The sequence below is a fragment of the Gadus macrocephalus genome, chromosome 2 (genome assembly GCF_031168955.1).
Source record: "Gadus macrocephalus chromosome 2, ASM3116895v1".
In the NCBI taxonomy this organism is placed as follows: domain Eukaryota; kingdom Metazoa; phylum Chordata; class Actinopteri; order Gadiformes; family Gadidae; genus Gadus; species Gadus macrocephalus.
In genome coordinates this window covers 12771033-12791086 of record NC_082383.1, presented here as the reverse complement: position 1 = coordinate 12791086, position 20054 = coordinate 12771033, and the positions used below count along the sequence as shown (strand labels likewise).

Here is a 20054-nt window from a genome sequence, read left to right as displayed (position 1 = left end):
ACTAGAGCTGGGACGACACGTCGACATAGTCGACTTCAAAAATTCGTCGACATGAATAGTTTGCGTCGACGCGTCGCCTCCCCCCCCCCCACTCTCACTCCAGTCGTGGCGGTAAATACGCACCAGAACGCTAGTCGCCAATCGTTCAAATTCATAACAATGGCGGCGGCAAGCAGTAGCGGGAGCACAGAGGCTGGTGGTATAAAACTCGGCCAAAAGCCGAGCTCCGAGGGTTTGTTTACCAGCATTGCTATGGTGACCGGTCTGGCGTGTTCCAACGGTTTATTAGGTATCTAATAAGCTGTCTAATCACTTCATTCACTGCCTCTTCCGTGGTCATTACAATATTATGAATAGACTTTGTCGGGTTCGGATTTTATACTCTGGTGAAAAGAGAACTTTTGTCATGTTACGTAGTTCTAGTCTAGCTGTTGACTGTCGAAATTCCACGATCTAGCAACCAGTTCTAAGTAGTAAGAGAACTTTTGTCATGTTATGTAGTTCTAGTCTAGCTGTTGACTGTCGAAATTCCACGATCTATCAACAAGTTCTAAGTAATAAACACACACTACAAGTTGACAATTTAAATTACATAAATCCTTTTCGAAGTTGGGTCTCTGAGGTGGCAGTGCATTATTTTTCAGTTTGCACAATGAGAGAGGGAGGAAGGAGTCGAACAGTATTTTTATTTTTGGTATATTCCTCCTGATTTACTTATTTTGTTCATTTGTTAGATACTACATATGGCATCAAAATGCACTATTTTGCAGTTTGCACAATTTAAGTGCCGTGTTTGCACAATGTTATTGCACAAAAAAGTGGCATGTTAAAGAAATGTTTAATAAATGTTGATATTTTAACAACAAATGTTTTGATATCCATATTGTGTGAAAAGTTACATTGATGAAGTAATGTGAAATAATCTGTAACTGAAAAAATAATCGTTAGATTAATCGTAAAATTAGTCGTTAGATTAGTCGACTAATCGAAAAAATAATCGCTAGATTAATCGTTTGAAAAATAATCGTTTGGGACAGCTCTACTCGCAACGCACGTTGCGCTGCCGTAACGCGCCCGGTGGAAATGCAAGCAGGGCAGAGTCGCAGCCGTTCCGTGCCGCAGCCGTAACGCTGCCGTAATGCGTCCGGTGGAATCCCCGGGTCAATACGGCTCAGTCCGGTCACGCCCACTTTTTGAGGTGGAAACGCGCATATTTGGAGACCGAACCGACCCGCACCCTCTGGTGGAAATGCGCCATAAACAGATCAATTGCAAAGACAGAAAAAATGACCAAATATTCCTTGGGCTACATCATAAGCTCACTCTTAAATTGATAATTGTTTTAATTCAGTCTGGGTCTTTGTTCATTTTTGTCAAAGCATGCATCAGATCCAGGAATAACGGTTGAACAGAGTTCAGTTAAAATGAACAATGAGAGAAAAATATACTATTCCTTTTTACAGGGTAATAGTTCAGCTCTGCTGGCAGCATCAGCACAAATTGGCAGCAGAGAGGGTTGTGAAACATGCTTAAAAAACGATTCTCACAGAGCTTTATTTGAAAAATGTCTTTGCTGACAGGTTCCACAAGAAATAGCCTTAGAGGAAAATCTTTTGAAGAGCCCTCCAACCTACACTACAAAAAATGGAAACATTTTCAGTAAAATGTCCTGAGTCCTACAGCTATTGACAAGATGGATGAAAATGATGGATCAGACAAACCAATAATTCTTTGTGTCTATGTGTGTGTGTTCTTACTTTGTGTCTCAAGCGGGCAGCACAGATAATTTCGGCTGGCCTAGACTGAAGAAGTTCTTTGCAGACAAACTCTATACTGAATGTGTTTTTAGTTTGGTCACTGAATGTTCCATTTGTGAGGACCAGTTGGGTATCCAAGGAGACAGAAATCAATTGCAGAAATATAAAATAAAAAATCGTGACTGCCTTGCTTTTCTAACAAATCACACTGTGTTGTTTGCATTGTTAACAGGCAAGGCAATTTCAGCTTGCTAAGTCTGCTCTGACTCATAAGCACCAAGAACTCAGCCTCTGCTACAGTGTCATTATTATTTTAAAATGTCACATGTACAAAGTGATCAAATATGGCAGACTCTATTTTTGGCTTGATCAACTTAAAATAAAACATACAATCTGGCCACATGTGCTTAACTACAAGTGGCTTGGTACTGTATATATTTTTCCTGTTCCTCTTAATTAGTAGAACACAAGGCTCATTAATACGCCACATGTGGGTGCCTGACTGATGGCGAAGAGTACTTGATTGTCTTTTATTTTTTAATTTGTTAATTAATTACCCTAAGAAGATTGTCTGACTGTGCAGGTGTTTGTGTTTAACGATGTTTTCTCAACCTTCTTCGTTGCTGAGGATTCAGAGGGACACATTACATGAAAGCATCATGGTCATTCCTCACAACATTTTGCTAGGTCCGAACCAAAGAGCTCAATTACATCTGCAAACCGAATTGGTTTTGACTACCAGTGTACGGTTTCCACGTCAAATTGAGGCGGATATCAAGGGGAAAAAATCAACTTAAATGAAAGAGAAAAAAACAAAAACAACAATAGCAGAAGGATTGTTTTCCACCGGGGTTGAGCTTTCCTATTTAGCTCTGTCAATGGCCTTGTTGTGCTCGGAGCTTTGTGGTTAGGTGGCCCATGTCCTAAATAGATAGCCATACATCAAGGAGCTAAATATACTGAGAGACCTGAAATTCTCCACAGGTTTATTATTTTTCCCCAAGACATTGGGCATATTTTAAACACATTGGGAACTAACCGATTAATTAGAACCTGGGCCAGCTTAACCGGATTTACATCCACTCCATCACATTCAATCATTCACTTGTTTATCATTGGACCACAAGGAAGGGGCCTCAGTGCATGGTTCAGTACAGTAGCTCCTCTGTCTTGCACCTCCGTTACCGTCCCGGCACCATAGCCTGGGAGGTGGGGAGTGGTGGGTGTGAGCGAGGTAGTGGTCTCCCTTGATCGGGTTTCATGATACAAGACCTGGCTACTTTCAGCCCCGTCTCCACCCTACTGCCCCCTGACAATAAGCTAAGGTTATTCAGTCCGTATCGATACACAATGGTTACATTCTCCTCATGCAGCGCCTCTGATCCTCCCATCCTTCCTCGCCCGTCCATGTCTACCTGCCCACAGCTGAGGTGGGAAGCAGGCTGAAGGGATTTATGGCGGGCGGCTGAGGAGTAAGGAGGGGGTCACAGGAAGCCTAATTGCCACCCTGCCGGGGAGAGCCTTGGTCAGGCGAAGGTCTGGGGGACCACAGGGATCGTAATCACCCCTGGCGTGTACCCTTACAAAGGGGTCTCTCTCTCTTTCTTTTCGTGTTCGATGCCAAGAACTGTTGTGTCTTTATTCGGCTTGCGAGGGGTCCCCCGGGCGAACTGTGATTAATCTACCTGGGAAAGGTCATATTTAATGACACCAGAACAGCCATGAAGGGCAGCAAATTGCACTCGCATGTCTTGTGTTTAAAGGACCTTGACGTGGTGGGTAAAGTGATAACCTGCAACGTTTGAATACCCCAAAGCACTTAGCAGTATAGTGGTCTCAGTCCGAATTATTTATTTGAATTTGTTTGGTATTTTCTAAAGAACCCAGTTTAGCCCAGAGGAGTAGCCTGAAACGTCATCTGTCAGTGTAATCTCCCATTCCCCTCCTTAACGATGCAACATTGACCGTTCAATGAGCCATCTCTCCCAACATCTTACAAAAAACAGAACACAACAAGAACATCCAGGCCACATAGAATCACAAGTACGTTCTATGAATGTATTATTATGGGATGCAGGAGTTTGTTTACTCAACCTGTTAATTCTCCTGGTTTTGGTTTGCTTGTCAAACTAATTACGAGAGCCTCTATTGTTGGTTCTGCTTTTGTCGTTCCCTTATTAAAACTAGTCAACATTATTATGTTCCAACAAAGATAATATAGCATTTAGTTCCTTTCCTCCATCGTACAGAGCTTGAGTTACTGTTGCTAAGTACTATAAGCCGTTATCACAGATATTAAATGAAGCGGTTGGCATCAACATTTAGGATCCTCCCCCCTGTTCAAATGCTGTGATTAAGAGAACACTCTGAGTTGGAGATGAACCACCTGTGACCACACACATAGCGCTCCACGGCACTTCAGCACAGCCTGGCAGGGCTTGTATCTCCATAAAAATAAATTGCTCCCTTGGAATGTCTACATTTTTGTCTCATCGCGAGACACATGCATCAGACACGCACGGAAAGTAGGGGAATTCCCCATGAGAGGATGTACTCAAGTGGTTGGATAGTACACCTAAACCACATGCCAGACAAAATGATCAAATTAAGACGGAGAGAAAAGAGTGAGAGACACACAGGATTTCGAGAACTGCATTTTCTTTTAGCTTTACAAAGTTAAGAGGAAAGGAACATAGAAAATCTGCAGACGTAGAACACTGTAGTTCACTTTGATTGTTATAATTTTTTTCTGTTATTTTCCGCTCAGTTCAGACTCCAAATCCCACCGGGCGCTCAAGACTGATGCACACTAGTGACCTCTCTGAGTTACATAACAACTGCAAGCAAACCCTCTCAAACAGATACACACAAGCATTAACACACAATTGTGCACACACAAATACACAAAAACACTCATACACACACATGAACAAACACACACATGCACGCACAAAAACACACACACACACACACACACACACACACACACACACACACACACACACACAAACAGACATCTCTGTTACAACCCGCCAAATGTCTTTCTGAATAACTAATGTGATATATGGTGCATTATTAACGCATAATATTAACATGGGCCAAACAATCTTTTTCTTCCTTCAGAAACACTTTTTGCATTGTAGGGACACGTGAGATTTGGGGACTTGGGCAATGCAGGGACTCTTGTAAAATGGGTACCCGTGCGATGTGGGGACTTGTGCAATGTGAGGACAATGTGTGTAGGGGACCTTTGGTATGTGTGCATCCTGTGGGTTGCGGGATACCCGTGGCTCAGCCACCGTCTTCTGAGGGCGGGTTAAGACTTTGCAGTGAGGGTGGCGAGAGAGAGGATCTAATGCCGCTTTTCCACTGCATGGTACCAGCTCGACACGACTCGACTCGACTCGACTTTTTTGCGTTTCCACCGCGAAAACATGGTATCTGGTACCTGAAGTGGCTGCTTTTTCTAGTACCGCCTCGCTCTAGGTTCCAAGCGGCTGAGCCGATGCTAAAAGGTGACGTCGGCAGACGGCCGGCCACTGATTGGCCAGAGAGTGTGACGAAGTCACGAGAGCGACATGGCAACCATGCTGGTAACAGCCATAGCAGCGGCGCAGCCAACATATTCCACTTCTTCAACTTCTTCAACATGCCAGCTAATAATACGAACACGAATACCATCGCATCGATGTCCTCCATTGTTGTTATGTGGGTTCTGTCCATGTGTGGGTTGCGTAGGAGTTGTTTGCGTCGCGTACAAAAATACGTCACGGCCCTTTCGCGCAGCCGACCCCGCCCACGTCCAGGAGGTACTATTTGCGGTGGAAAAGGACCCGTGCTGCTACCGTGTCGAGTCGTGTCGTGTCGAGTCGTGTCGTGTCGAGCTACATGTGCGGTGGAAAAGCGGCATAAAAATACAGAAGCACAGCGACGGCTCCGACCAAACAGAGGGACAAGCTTCTGATTATTACGGGCTCACTGCATCCAACAAACGAGCATGGAAATAAGGAAAGAGGTGCTATAGTGTTAGTTGTGGGGTGATGGTGCTTGAGAAAGAAAGAGAAAGAAAGATACAGGGAGACATACATACAGGGAATAGAGGGAATTGATGGCAGATAAAGGGGCGAGTGGGATACAGTGTGAATGACAGAGAGATTGATAAGTATGACCCGTTTGAAATGACCTAATAACATATGCACAAGAGACTGTCTCCAGGTGTGTGTGTGTGTGTGTGCAACCCAGTCGCCAAGAAAAAACTTTGACGGTGTACGTTTCCATGAACACTGGAGACGTACTATTACAACGTAAAAACAGCGTGTTATACCTACAGTATCCACGCGTGCCGCTGTGGAGGCGGGTTTCGGGGTTTGGGTTTCACGGCTTTCGCGGCAAATTGTGGACACGATTGTTTAGGGGGGGGGGGGGGAGGTAGACTGTTGTTGACCGGGGAGGGGGGGGGGAGACACGTTTGTTGAGGGGGGGGGGACGACACGATTGTAGGGGGGGGGGGGAACACGTTAGTTGAAGGGGGACTACGACGACGACACGTTTGTTGAGGGGGGGGGAGACACGTTTGTAGGGGGGGGGGGGGGGGGGGGCACGCTCGACAACGAGAGTTGGTTTTTATTGAACGCTCGACAACGAGAGTTGGTTTTTATTGAACGAGACTTCAACACGGAACAGCTGCACGAAACGATGGTCACGTCACTCTCGGTGACGGTGTCGACAACAATGAACACACGAACAATGTTAATAGAACAACACACAACCACATAACATCCCAAACCCATCAACCCCACTTAATCCTAACAACAAAACAAGTTAACAAAAGCCCCATTTGTCAACTGACAACCCCAATTCCCAGAATCCCCCGCGGCTCCGGAACACGGCGTAGCTTATATTAATCTTTATTATCCGAATGGGAAATGCAATATTTTAGGACAGATACACCATTAAACGCGTTTCTAATGACATTTCTAGCGAGAAATGTACATTTTCCTTACATAATCTTCAGTCAGTGAATGTGTATGATCTTTATTAATCTTTATTATCTGAATGGGAAATGCAATATTTTAGGACCGATTCACCGTTAAACGTGTTTCTAATAACATTTCTAGCGAGAAATATACTTTTTACTTGCCTAATCTTCAGTCAGTGATTGTGTCTGATCTTTAGTTTTATATTTATTAGGATTTGATCGGATCGCTCGCATGTTTCAACGTCAGGTTGTTAGGCTGCTTTTGCTAAACTAGCAGCTCACGTGCTTCCTGCGTTTGTGTTATTAAACTGTTACTTTATGTAACTTTTAATGATATCATCTTGTTAGAAACACGTATACCTGAGAGGCAACCCAGTCGCCAAAAGCATGTTGACAGTGTACGTTTCGTGAACACTGGATTACGTCGCATTTCAACATAAAATAGCGTGTTATACACACACACACGCACGCACACACACACACACACACACACACACACACGCACGCACAGACACACACAGACACAAACACACACACACACACACACACACACACACACGCACACGGTGCATTTCGCTGCTAAAACAACAACAACAAAATATTCCCTCAAATATTATTACTAAAGAACCGTTTTCCAAAGAACGAAATGTAAACCAATGCATTCTGAATGGGAGTGTTTCTCCGATTTTTCCATGCTACACAGAACGAAATGTAAACCCATGCAAATAAAGACTTCATGGTCATAATAATTTAAATATCATTAATCTCCTGAGTGTGTTGGGTGGTATTCTATTTTTTTCAACGGGGCTGCATCCAGTCACTTGACCGTCATGGTTGCTATGGTGGTTGCTATCGACCGCCCCCTCTAATCCTTACATGGCTCTAAAAACCACACGGCAAAGGAGCTGCCGTACATTGTGTTGTTTTTGTCGTAAACTGGGGTCCGACGGTTAAAAAATAGACAGATATTCTGAGGTATCCTTAAAAGGCAGCTTGGATGTTTTTATTTTCTGCAGTTTAGACTTCTTCTATAACCTATTTTTGAAAGCAAAACACCAAGTTCATTGATTTAACGAGGCAGGGTTATTTGAAACAATTTATTCAATAAATATTTGTGAGAGGTCATTCCGTCTCCTGAGCTTGCTTGCTATTTATGTCTAGTGTACACCCCTACTGTCCAAAAGCATCCCCCCCCCCTCCCCATATGGATTTGGAGAGTTGTTGCCACGTCCCAGTGGTGGAAGTATCATATAATATGAAAGAGGGCATTCAATTATACTACAATGATCAATTAGGAGGCCGAAGCCCTAAAGGAAGTGATGCAATAGGTGACTGAGGCGAGAACATTTAAGTAAACTGTACCTTGGGGTCTCTTATATATCAAAGGGGGTTTCAAAGGACGCATACGCTTCAACCTGTGGCTCCAGCCCTACAGGAAATGACTCAGCAAGTGCTCCATCTCGTTGCACCTGCACCCAGCGGCTCGCTTGCAAGATTTTGGCCTGAAGTTCTTCCCAGACCTATACCCTAACAGTCCAACATGCATATCTGAGAATCAGGCCTCTCTTCAATAATGACAAAATGTTATGAGAGAAATACAGATTCACTTTTTGTTATCTCATAAGCGACGTGGTGCCGGCTCCTTTTGACCTTTTGACCCCAGACTTCAAAGACGGGGCCACAGGCCAGCTGTGTCTACACACATTAAGCCACAAATGTACACCTCCATCCCGCAAAAAATGGGGCCTAGAAACTAACCTCTGTCTTATGTACATTGACTGTACTGTTGGAGTTCACGCCCCTTTTCCGGCCTTTTCGAGATAGCTAGGGATGCTAAAATGTTTACACACATTTCCCGGGGCCCCGAGAACGACATATCCAAGATTTGTAGTTCTAGCCCATAGAGAAAAAAAGTTTTCCCAAATGGACTGTCATTTGGACAAAGCCCCTTCAGAAGTGTTGCCTGCGAGACCTAATGGTTCAGAATGTGGTGGAAAAACAGTTTTTGAGATAGGAAGGTCCTACCGCCCTGAAATTTGAATACCATATTCTAGGGCCTAACTGGGACCCCCGCACCGAAACTTGGCCCGGTCGGACCCCGAGTGCAGGAAGGGGGGGCCTGGACTTTCATAATCTTCGCTCTGTGAATGTAAAGGATGTTTGGTCGGATGTTATGACGAAGAATCATAATGTGAATGGGAATATTCTATTAATGTCTTGATATCATCTTTCGTCTCAACACTTCTGCTGCAGCCGCTTAAAGTCTCACTCCGAGAACCTTAAAATATGAATCAATCCATTAGAAGTATGAAAATATCTTCCCGGTCGTGCAACAGGGCAAACAAGGTGTCCTTTGACATCTACGTTTCGAGACGATTGCAACAGTGCCACACATGATCATATTTGAATATGTTTCGGGGTAGTAATTAGCTGTCGATTTTGGAGGCCTTTATCAATAATGACCAGCTATAGATTTGCTTCCCGATGGAGATTTTTGACAAATTACATGTTAATTAGCATCTACACGTTAAGCTGAGTCCAATGAGATCAAGCTCGCCCTCTTGCTACACCGAGATCATGTCCTAGACCTAGGTGTACCATGTAAAATACATGTTACCATTAGCTAGAGTGTCATGCTTGGTGTCAAGCAACATTTTCGCTGCGTTACGCACGTACATGGTACGCGAGGTACGCGCTTGGTGTGTTCGCACCTTAACACGCTATTTTATGTTGAAATGCGACGTAATCCAGTGTTCACGAAACGTACACTGTCAACGTATGCTTTTGGCGACTGGGTTGCCTCTCAGATATACGTGTTTCTAACAAGATGATATCATTAAAAGTTACATAAAGTAACAGTTTAATAACACAAACGCAGGAAGCACGTGAGCTGCTAGTTTAGCGAACAACCTGACGTTGAAACATGCGAGCGATCCGATCAAATCCTAATAACTATAAAACTAAAGATCAGACACAATCACTGACTGAAGATTATGCAAGTAAAAAGTACATTTCTCGCTAGAAATGTTATTAAAAACACGTTTAACGGTGAATCGGTCCTAAAATATTGCATTTCCCATTCAGATAATAAAGATTAATAAAGATCATACACATTCACTGACTGAACCTTATGTAAGGAAAATGTACATTTCTCGCTAGAAATGTCATTAGAAACGCGTTTAATGGTGTATCTGTCCTAAAATATTGCATTTCCCATTCGGATAATAAAGATTAATATAAGCTATGCCGTGTTCCGGAGCCGCGGGGGATTCTGGGAATTGGGGTTGTCAGTTGGCAAATGGGGCTTTTGTTAACTTGTTTTGTTGTTAGGATTAAGTGGGGTTGATGGGTTCGGGATGTTATGTGGTTGTGTGTTGTTCTATTAACATTGTTTGTGTGTTCATTGTTGTCGACACCGTCACCGAGAGTGACGTGACCATCGTTTCGTGCAGCTGTTCCGTGTTGAAGTCTCGTTCAATAAAAACCAACTCTCGTTGTCGAGCGTTCAATAAAAACCAACTCTCGTTGTCGAGCGTGCCCCCCCCCCTACAAACGTGTCTCCCCCCCCTCAACAAACGTGTCGTCGTCGTCGTCCCCCTTCAACTAACGTGTTCCCCCCCCCCCCCTACAATCGTGTCTCCCCCCCCCCCCCCCCTCAACAAACGTGTCTCCCCCCCCCCTCCCCGGTCAACAACAGTCTACCTCCCCCCCCCCCCTAAACAATCGTGTCCACAATTTGCCGCGAAAGCCGTGAAACCCAAACCCCGAAACCCGCCTCCACAGCGGCACGCGTGGATACTGTAGGTATAACACGCTGTTTTTACGTTGTAATAGTACGTCTCCAGTGTTCATGGAAACGTACACCGTCAACGTTTTTTCTTGGCGACTGGGTTGGTGTGTGTGTGTGTGTGTGTGTGTGTGTGTGTGTGTGTGTGTGTGTGTGTGTGTGTGTGTGTGTGTGTGTGTGTGTGTGTGTGTGTGTGTGTTTGTGTGTTTGACTGCTTTTCATAATTCTCAGAGATAGAAGAGGAAGCTCACACAACTCCTACAAGAAAGATTAGGCTACTACAGTATGCTGCACTGTTGACAGCAAGACACTAAACTAGAGCAAACACAAGCTAGACAAAAGTGAAAGCTGCTCTGATTGAGACTGAACTATATCTATGTATAGTTATCTATATACATACATATATTTCAATATGCATAGATTAGCGCAGTTGAGTTGCAGTGTTTGCAATTGTAACAAGGTAGCAGGTTGCCACTGAAAAAACGTTTTTCGGTAGCATAGCTCTTTATTGAACAAGTATAATGCTTAGGTGACGCCACCGCCAAACAAGGACCTGTGTATTGGGCCGTATGACGGCCTTATGAGGGCAACATCACCCATCAATCCGGTGACTTGTCGCAGAAACGAGAGCATAGGATTTTCCTGTGTGTCACAAACACACACACACACACACGTAAAGATGAATTCATATCGAGGCACATAAAGATATAGCTTGGATTTTGCTAACCACTTTTGCCATGTTGCTGTAGCAGAGCTTGCTACATGTCTTTAGGGGGTAGCTTCAGCGTAGTGAAGCTTAATTTAATATAGGGGAATTGGTAGCTTAGCTCACTACACTTTCCAAGTAGCTTGCCCAACACTGGTTAGTAGCCTCTGAGGTTTAAAGTTTGAGTGTATTGAGTACAGTTGACTATGTGTTCAAATTAAGCCCTTTCCCTTAAAAGCAATACTAAATAGAAATATAACACACACAACAATAAATAAACATACACATAAACAAACTCCAAAATCACTAGACGACTTGTTTGATATGCAACATCAAAGTGGAGCTGACGAGGAAACAAGCTTAGCGGGGCAACTAAATACTAAGCATAAATACAAGCTGATGAGACTGCTACGCCTTAGAGAGAGAGAGAGAGCGAGAGCGAGAGAGAGAGAGAGAGAGAGAGAGAGAGAGAGAGAGAGATGAAGAAGAAGCAGCTTTAGAAGTGAAATCCTTGACTGCATTAGAAATCAACTTAGGATCCAAATCCAACTAAAGTGTGTTCTGGTGAAAAGGTCCCAGAAACTTTGAGCCGGTGACCTCGTCCTTCTGTCTGTATGCCTTTCTGTCTATCTGCCGGTCCTCCGGTCCACTGTTCTGTCTTTTTGTCGTTCTGCATGACCTGTCATTTTGCCTGTCTGTCTGTCTGTTGACTGTCTGCTGACTTCAGAAGCACATGACATGACATGGGGAACACAGAGCTGTTCTCATTCTGTACAGAGAGAACAAGAGAAAGACTGACAGCAAAAGAGACTAGAGTGGAAGGAAGAGACCAATTGAGCTAGGGGGAGAAAGGACAAATTAGGGGAGGAAGGGAACAACGAGATAGCAGGAGAAAGGACAGAGTAGGGGAGGTAGAAAATAGTGCCTCCCTCGTCAGTCTTCCGTCTAACACTACCCAACAGACCGAGATCAAGGTTAAAGTGTAATTCCGGCGATAATTTGACCCAGGGTCTTTTTCGGAATTAAAACAGATAAAATAAGCCTTAGCCCAAGTGAAGGAGTTCAAGTACCTCGGGGTCTTGTTCGCGAGTGAGGGTACTATGGAGCGTGAGATTGGCCGTAGAATCGGAGCAGCGGGAGCGGTATTGCGTTCGCTTTACCGCACCGTTGTTACGAAAAGAGAGCTGAGCCGCAAGGCAAAGCTCTCGATCTACCGGTCGATCTTCGTTCCTATCCTCACCTATGGTCATGAGGGTTGGGTGATGACCGAAAGGACGAGATCGCGGGTACAAGCGGCCGAGATGAGTTTTCTCAGAAGGATGGCTCCCTTAGGGATAGGGTGAGAAGCTCAGCCATCCGTGAGGAACTCGGATTAGAGCCGCTGCTCCTTTACTTAGAAAGGAGTCAGCTGAGGTGGTTCGGGCATCTGGCAAGGATGCCCACTGGGCGCCTCCCTTGGGAGGTGTTTCAGGCACGTCCAGTGGGGAGGAGACCTCGGGGAAGACCCAGGACTAGGTGGAGAGATTATATCTCAACACTGGCCTGGGAACGCCTCGGGATCCCCCCGTCAGAGCTGGTCAATGTGGCCCGGGAAAGGGAAGTCTGGGGCCCCCTGCTTGAGCTGCTCCCCCCGCAACCCGACCCCGGATAAGCGGACGAAGATGAGATGAGATGAGAAAATAAGCCCTCCGAACAATTTCTTTCGTTGATCCTCCATTATAGAGCTTGCCCGGAGCAATGCTCACGGCCCAAATGGCTTACATTGCATTGGCTAGGGGCAGTGCGAACGCTTCAAAAACTGCATTTTAATATTGCTCAAAATAGCACCAATTCTCTGCAGCAGCATGACTAGGGACCCTACGCATAAAACACAGCAACAACAACTTAGTTAGCGTACCGGGATTAAAAAAGACAGACTGCTTTACAAGTCTTTGCCTTACTGGTAGGTTTATTTTTACAGGAAGTCCATGCAAGTCGATTACCGAATGCACCGGAGTTCCTTTCAAGGAGGAACGTTTTGGAATGTATTGTTCCATGGAAATGCATGTTAAACTCCAATAATTGTTCTAACACAACTTGTTTATTCCATTTATTCCGAGCTCTCGACAGCATAACAATCCAGCATCGCCGGCTGGAAATAACTAAACACTGCGCGCTCCTGCGTAAACTGCTACCGTAAATAACATAATAGAGGCGCCAACAAATTTAACTAAAATATTTTATCTGTAACTTACATATGTAACTCCTTTTATTTCCGTGTCAACACTCGCTAGATATTGTCACAAACAGCCAAGTATCAAGAGAGGTAAAAAATGTGGCGCCTCATTATATTATTTACGCGGGAGCGCCACGTTGTTTCCAGCCATTGTGGCGATGCTGGATTGTTATGCTGTCGAGAGCTTGGAATAAATGAAATACACAATCAACAACTCGCGCAACACGGTCATCTCTGTGGGGTGAATGTGCAATAAAACACGGCCAGTGCCACACTCATAAGGCGCCAAGGAAGTCTCTTGCATTTACTTATTTGTGCGTATACTTCTATAAAAAGAACCAAGCATTGATTTTTAAGTTTTCCTGAGTTTGATCCCTTTGTGAGTCTGCAACTGCTCTCTCTCATCCTGTTTCTACTCCATTTTTCTTTTCGCTGCTTTGTTCTCTATCTGCATTGGTTAAAACAATGAGGGCTCTTCAGGAGGTTCCATGCCATTGGGTTTCAGAGCCAGGCCTGACTAATCGATGCTTGATGATCCCTAGGCTCTGGCATACCTCTGGTTGAATCGCTTCCCTGTCTCTCCAGGGTTTATGGGCAGGGTAGGGGTAGCTGGTGCAAGTGAGTTTGTCTTCAGGGTACGAGCGAGTGAACCTCAACAGACAACGGTCCTGTCAGGTGACCCATTCAGGAAGTGTCTCGCTTGATGAATTAACAAAATTGCGAGGGGATGAAATGGTCACACACAAAGCACTGAAGTGTGAAAGACAGTAATAGTCCAGCGTGACGCAGGGGAAGGCTTTTATGTGGGACATATCAGTCACAATAAAATGTCAAGGCTTGAACTGATTCAGTCACTCGCCAAAATGGAAAAATATAAGATTTGGACCCGTTGAAATAGAAGGCTGTTCGAGGCTCTTAGTTACTCAATTAGCACAGCAACCATGAGGCTTAGAGAACTACACCACCACAAGCACATACGTACAAAGTCATCAGCCCCCTGATCTCTGTATCGTATGATGAGTAAACATGATGTCTTCAGTCCTAATCCTTTGTGTCCTATGTTTTTTATGTATGCGTACCAGGGACGGCTTGTGGTTTTTAAAGTGAGGGAGGAAGGACTGCGCGCTTGGTTGCCATTGTCCTGCTTGCACCGTTAGTGGCATATGGTGGCATAAGTATGTGAGACTCAAGTTGTTTCAGGGTGTTTTGGTGAACTACAAAATAGCAGGGAGGGATAATTATGTTAATAAAATTGATACAAATCCACCAGTGGCAGCATTCTTCTTTGAAAGCTGGTGGGCAGCATGTCTTTGACTACAAGGTCAGAAGGAAAGGATGCAAAGCCAATTAGTCAAATGAGGCCTACTCTTGATGACTGAAGCTATTGGTTGTAATTTGGCTATGTTTATTTTCAGCTACAATTGTTTTAAGAAAAATGACGACACAAGACCAAAAGTGATGCCATTTAAAATGCATCATGCTCTGATTCATTCACTAACATCCTTTTAACAATATCAAACAGAACGGTCAGAGTATCAAACAATTAAAAGAACAACAAGAACATTATTTCAAAACTATTTACATTGGCTGTAAGCCTAACGTTGTTTGAGGCAAATGTTGATGTTAATGGATCTTTCAGAATGTTGGTCATGGTGTTAAGACAATTAAGATTGACGGACTTCATTTATCGATCAAGTAAATCCTCCTGTTTTTGTTGCAAAGATATCTGTGACCTGGTCATACCAAACAGGATATTTTTTAAGTGATTTCTGAATAACGGCGTGTGTAGCTCCACGTTTTCGTCACCCTTTTAGACGGCTTGGTAACCCAACGCAGCGCGTTTATTTTAGGACCTTGCCCAACTTTTGGCGGTGGAAACGCCAATATAAGCGAACCGAGCCGCACCGCGCGGCAAAAACGCCAATATAAGCGAACAAAGCCGCACTGTACCGCAACGACAGTAGCGCACCGCTCGGTGGAAACAAGGAATACGACTGAGTGGGAACGATAGACAGAAGGTGGATGGTCAGAAATCTTGACGGTCACATGATTGATGGCTCAAGATAGTCCCAATCTCTTTTTCAAGAGAGTCCTGGCCAAGAAGGCAGCATACAAACATTAAGGGCCCTATTTTAACGGTCTGAAACGCAAGTGGGAAGCGCAAAGCGCAAGTAGCTTTGTGGGCGGTTCTACGGCGCTATCGCTATTTTACAGGCGGATAAATGACACTTGCGTCGCGGCGCAAGTGTCAAAAGGGTTGGTCTGAAGCAGCCTAATTACCCGTAGGTGTGGTTTGGGCGTAACGTCCAACAAACCAATGAGAGTGCCAGCTCCCATCCCCTTTAAGAGCCATGAGCGCATTTGAATCGGACGAGTTGATATTTTGACAGCGCGTCTGCAGTCTCCGATGAGACAGATGCACATGAATTTCAAACTGCAAATGGCTCAGTTTATTGCCAAATAATATGGCCTAATTCACACATGGAATAAGGGGTTTTCTTCCACAACTTCAGAAATACTGAGTCTTCAAATAAATTTCGCCGAAGAAAACGTATATGATATAACATATGATATGCGGTAACTGTGGTTCTATTTAATGATATACGCAATACATTATAAACATTGTTTCTTATCAGTATTGTATGCTATCCTAATATGCATGTGTCCCCGCGGTAATAGACATTGCCATTGATTGTATTATGCGTTACGTGTTTAGTTTGCGTGTGTTTAAACAGAGCACACACGCGCGCCCGCATTCATTCATTCTTTTTAACACTCACTCGCGGTAAAACAATGTTTTTCACAATCAAATACTCATCAATCCTAAAAGTTATGGGCATGTAGGCCTACACGATGTCTGTGTCAGAAAATATGTTTTTGCTGTACGGTGTTTGCAGATGCATTGATTTAAAAGTACAACTTATTACCGCTGCATCAGCTGTTCTTTCCCAAATAATTTACCAAGAATGTGCGGCTAGGTAGATCAGAGAAGCAAAGTGTATGCGCGAGGTGCACAAGCAATCCGTATGCATCGCATGCGCATGTATGCATCCGCCCTTAAAATAGCATCTGAACAACGCGCCACTGACTTTAAACCAGGTATTTCCTGGTCAGTAGCGCAATGGTATTCAGCAACGGCAAAATAGCGTTTGCGCCAGAACACGCCTCCTCCTTCCGCCGAACCGCCCCTTGGGGCGCATGATCAATCCCTAATTTACCGGCGAGTGGCGCTGGTGGGAAAAGAACGCTCTGCGCCAGTTGTAAACTAGCAACGACACATGCGCCAGTGACTAAGTCACTTGCGCCGGATGCAAGATAGGGCCCTAAAAGTTTCACATTAAAAAACAAAATTTCACACTAAAAACAAAACACAAAACAAAAAAGTCACAAGCATCAATCTCATTGGCAGTAAGTCAGTGTTCCGCAACCGGGCATGTACAGTTTGTGTCTAAATAGTCCTTGATCCTGCTTTTGTAATTGTTCATGGTGATTAGGGATTCCAGTTTAAGGTGTTCCTGTAGCTTACACCATGATGAGGGGGCAAAAGATTTAAAGGCACTTTCACCAAACGCTGTGCGAGTCAGACGAACGTCATACATAATCAAACTGCTAGACCGAGTGACACGAGCACTGTTTGTTCTAGGAACCATTAGAGAACACAAATACAGAGGCAGATCGTGCAAAATTGCCTTATAAAGAAACATAAACCAGTGTTCCATCCTATGGGTGTATAAGGAAGACAGACCAACTTTCTCATACAATTTACAATGGTGCGTTCGGAAGCCAGAGTTTGAGACAAACCGTAATGCTGCATGGTACACAGAATCTAGCATTTTCAGAGATGATGAATTTACAATTTTCTTCCTGGCACCAAAAGAAAAACAAAATTTATTTCTATACAAGAAACCCAGTTTCATTCTTAGCTTTTTAGTTAGAATGTGATGTTTGAAAGAGAGATTTTCTTCTAGAAAAAAGCCCAGGTATTTGTAGGTTGTGACTCTCTCGATCACTTTGTTGTTTAGAGTAACAATCTGGTTGTCAGATCAGATGTTTTCTTACTTCTTGTAAAGCAGATCATTTTGGTTTTGTCAATATTTAGTACAAGCCTTAATCCATGTAGGTTTTGCTGAACAACATTAAAAGCCGATTGGAGGTCCTTAGTTGCACTTGCTAAACATAATGGTGTCATCTGCGTAAAAATGAAATTTTGTATTTGTAACATTGCAACACAAATTATTAATATAAACTGTAAATAAAATAGGACCCAAAATGGATCCTTGCGGGACACCATATTGTAAATTCTTACAGCTAGACGATAAACTGTCAGCTTGGACACTTTGTGTTCTATCACTCAGATAGTTCTCGTACCATTTAACTGATTTTGAGGAAAATCCTACTTTCACTAAAACAGAGTGGTCGACTGTGTCAAAAGCCTTTGATAAGTCTAAGAATAGTGCAGCACAGTGTTCTTTCTCATCAATTGCTGTTATTATTTCATTTAGAACCTTCATTGTAGCAGTGACAGTACCATGTTTCTTTCTAAACCCGGATTGCAGATCATTTAGAATGCAATTTTTCGATAGAAACTCCTTTGACTGATTACTAATAAGTCCTTCCAAAATCTTGCCAAGCACAGAGTTTGGATATAGGCCTATAATTGTTAGGGTTTTTTGGATCACCACCCTTCAGCAGTGGAACAACACAGGCTGCCTTCCAAATCTTTTTGTAATTTGACCATTTTCTATAGTCAGGTTAAAAACGTGGGTTAATGGTTCAGCAATAATCTCAGCAGCGAATCTGCAACAAATGTGGATCCAATCCATCAGGGCCAGCTGCCATTTTTAGTGTTTATCTTTTTCAGAGCATCACGTACTTCATTAATTGTAATGGGAGTAACATTAAAGTCAAAAAGGAGCTTTTGCTCGGAGTAAGAGGAGTTTTGTGCCGTTTTAAGTGGCATTTCCTTCTCAAACAGCTTACCTGAGGCGATAAAATGCTGATTTAGAATAGATAACATCTTTGTTTTGTCTGTAATGATGTCATTTTCCACCCGAATTTCCTTTGGTAACACAATGTCACTTGATGACATGGACTTAAAAACCTTCCAGAATTTAGATTAGATTAGTATTTTTCATGTCAGACATTTCTTTAATATAGTAGTCTGATTTAGCTTTATGTATCAAGGACATACATTTATTCCTCAGATGCCGAAAATGAATCCAATCAGACTGACTTTTGGATTTTCTTGCAGTTGCCCAAGCTAGATTTCACTCTTGAATTTTATCAGAAAGGTGATCAGTGAACCATGGATCGACACGGCCTTTAACCTTGTATTTTCTAAGAGGAGCGTGCTTATTTGTAATATCTAGGAAATGGGATTTAAAGTAAGACAAGGCCATATCAGGGTTGGGCATCAGACCAACTTTTACCCAGTCACATAAAACAAGATCATGCAAAAAGGCTTGCTCACAAAAAGATTACAAATTCATTTTGGTTATGATCCGTGGTTTTACTTTTGGAAGCTTCATGTCTCTCGCTGCAGCAAATACACAGTGGTCACTGATGTAATTTGCAAATACAGCAGTGGCTTTGTATTTGAGAGGACAGTTTGTCAAAAACAGGTCAATAAGCGATGACTTTTCAGGGTGTTTAGGATCAGGCCTTGTCGCAGATTCTATCATTTGTGTCAAGTGTGCATCATCACAAAAACATTTAAAAGGATCATAGAGACCGGAGACAACCAGTCCCAGTTCAGATCTCCTATGAAAAACATTTCATTGTGTTTAACATTAGCCAAGGACTCTGATATTGAGGATAATGTATCTTTTAATGCCGACAGAGGTCTATAACATCCCACTATTGTCATAACACAACCTTTAGTAAATTCAACTTTCAACACAAGTAATTCATATTGTTTAGGAACTGACTTTGACACAAGAACTGTTGTCTGAAATGTATTCTTTGTATAGATTGCCACCCCTCCACCTTTAGCGCGGCGATCTACACGAAAGAGGTTATACCCATCCAAATTTACATGACTGTCTGGAATAGATTTACTCAGCCATGTCTCTGATGCAACCATAATGTCAGCATTTGTAGAATTTGCCCAAATTGTACCCATGTCCATTTTTGGCAATAGGCTTCTCACGTTCATATGGATAAAACCAATATCAGTTCTATCTAAAAAGTCTGCAGGGGTCTGTAAACACATTGTGGTAGTGCCAGGCCCTGGATTAGGCTGCACATTCCCTGATAGTAACAGAAGCGTGATGACACACCTAGGTGTGTGTCATCACATTTTTTGTGTTCTTTGTAATATCAGATCTGAAAACAGGCCAAGAGTTTTCGGATGGGATGAAATAGTCATTTATCAGGAGGAGGCTTAAAGGTTGGGTACGGAATTAGCTTTTTTGGCCATTTTTGCAAAATTACTTGAAATCCTTAACATAACCCGCTTACAGCCACTGATTTAGAAGTACTGACATGAAAATTAAACAAGTCAATCATCTGTGGAACGGGCAGGGCTCGAAAAACTCCAGCCAATCATTTGGATTGCCACCTCGTTGCATTGGACAGTAAGTACGTCAATCAAACGGTCGTACTGCACTCCC

General features: G+C 43.3%; 1 protein-coding gene and 1 long non-coding RNA gene across 3 annotated transcripts in view; one reads left to right on the top strand and one right to left on the bottom strand.

The window, feature by feature from the left end:
* Window positions 1-20054, bottom strand: part of LOC132449615 (extracellular serine/threonine protein kinase FAM20C-like) — a 56799-nt gene that overhangs the window by 18165 nt on the left and 18580 nt on the right. The gene's annotated exons all lie outside the window — the stretch shown is intronic.
* LOC132449569 (uncharacterized) lies at window positions 97-1021 on the top strand. Its single transcript, XR_009523608.1, has 2 exons — window positions 97-413; window positions 949-1021. It is a non-coding gene; the product is annotated as an uncharacterized LOC132449569 (long non-coding RNA).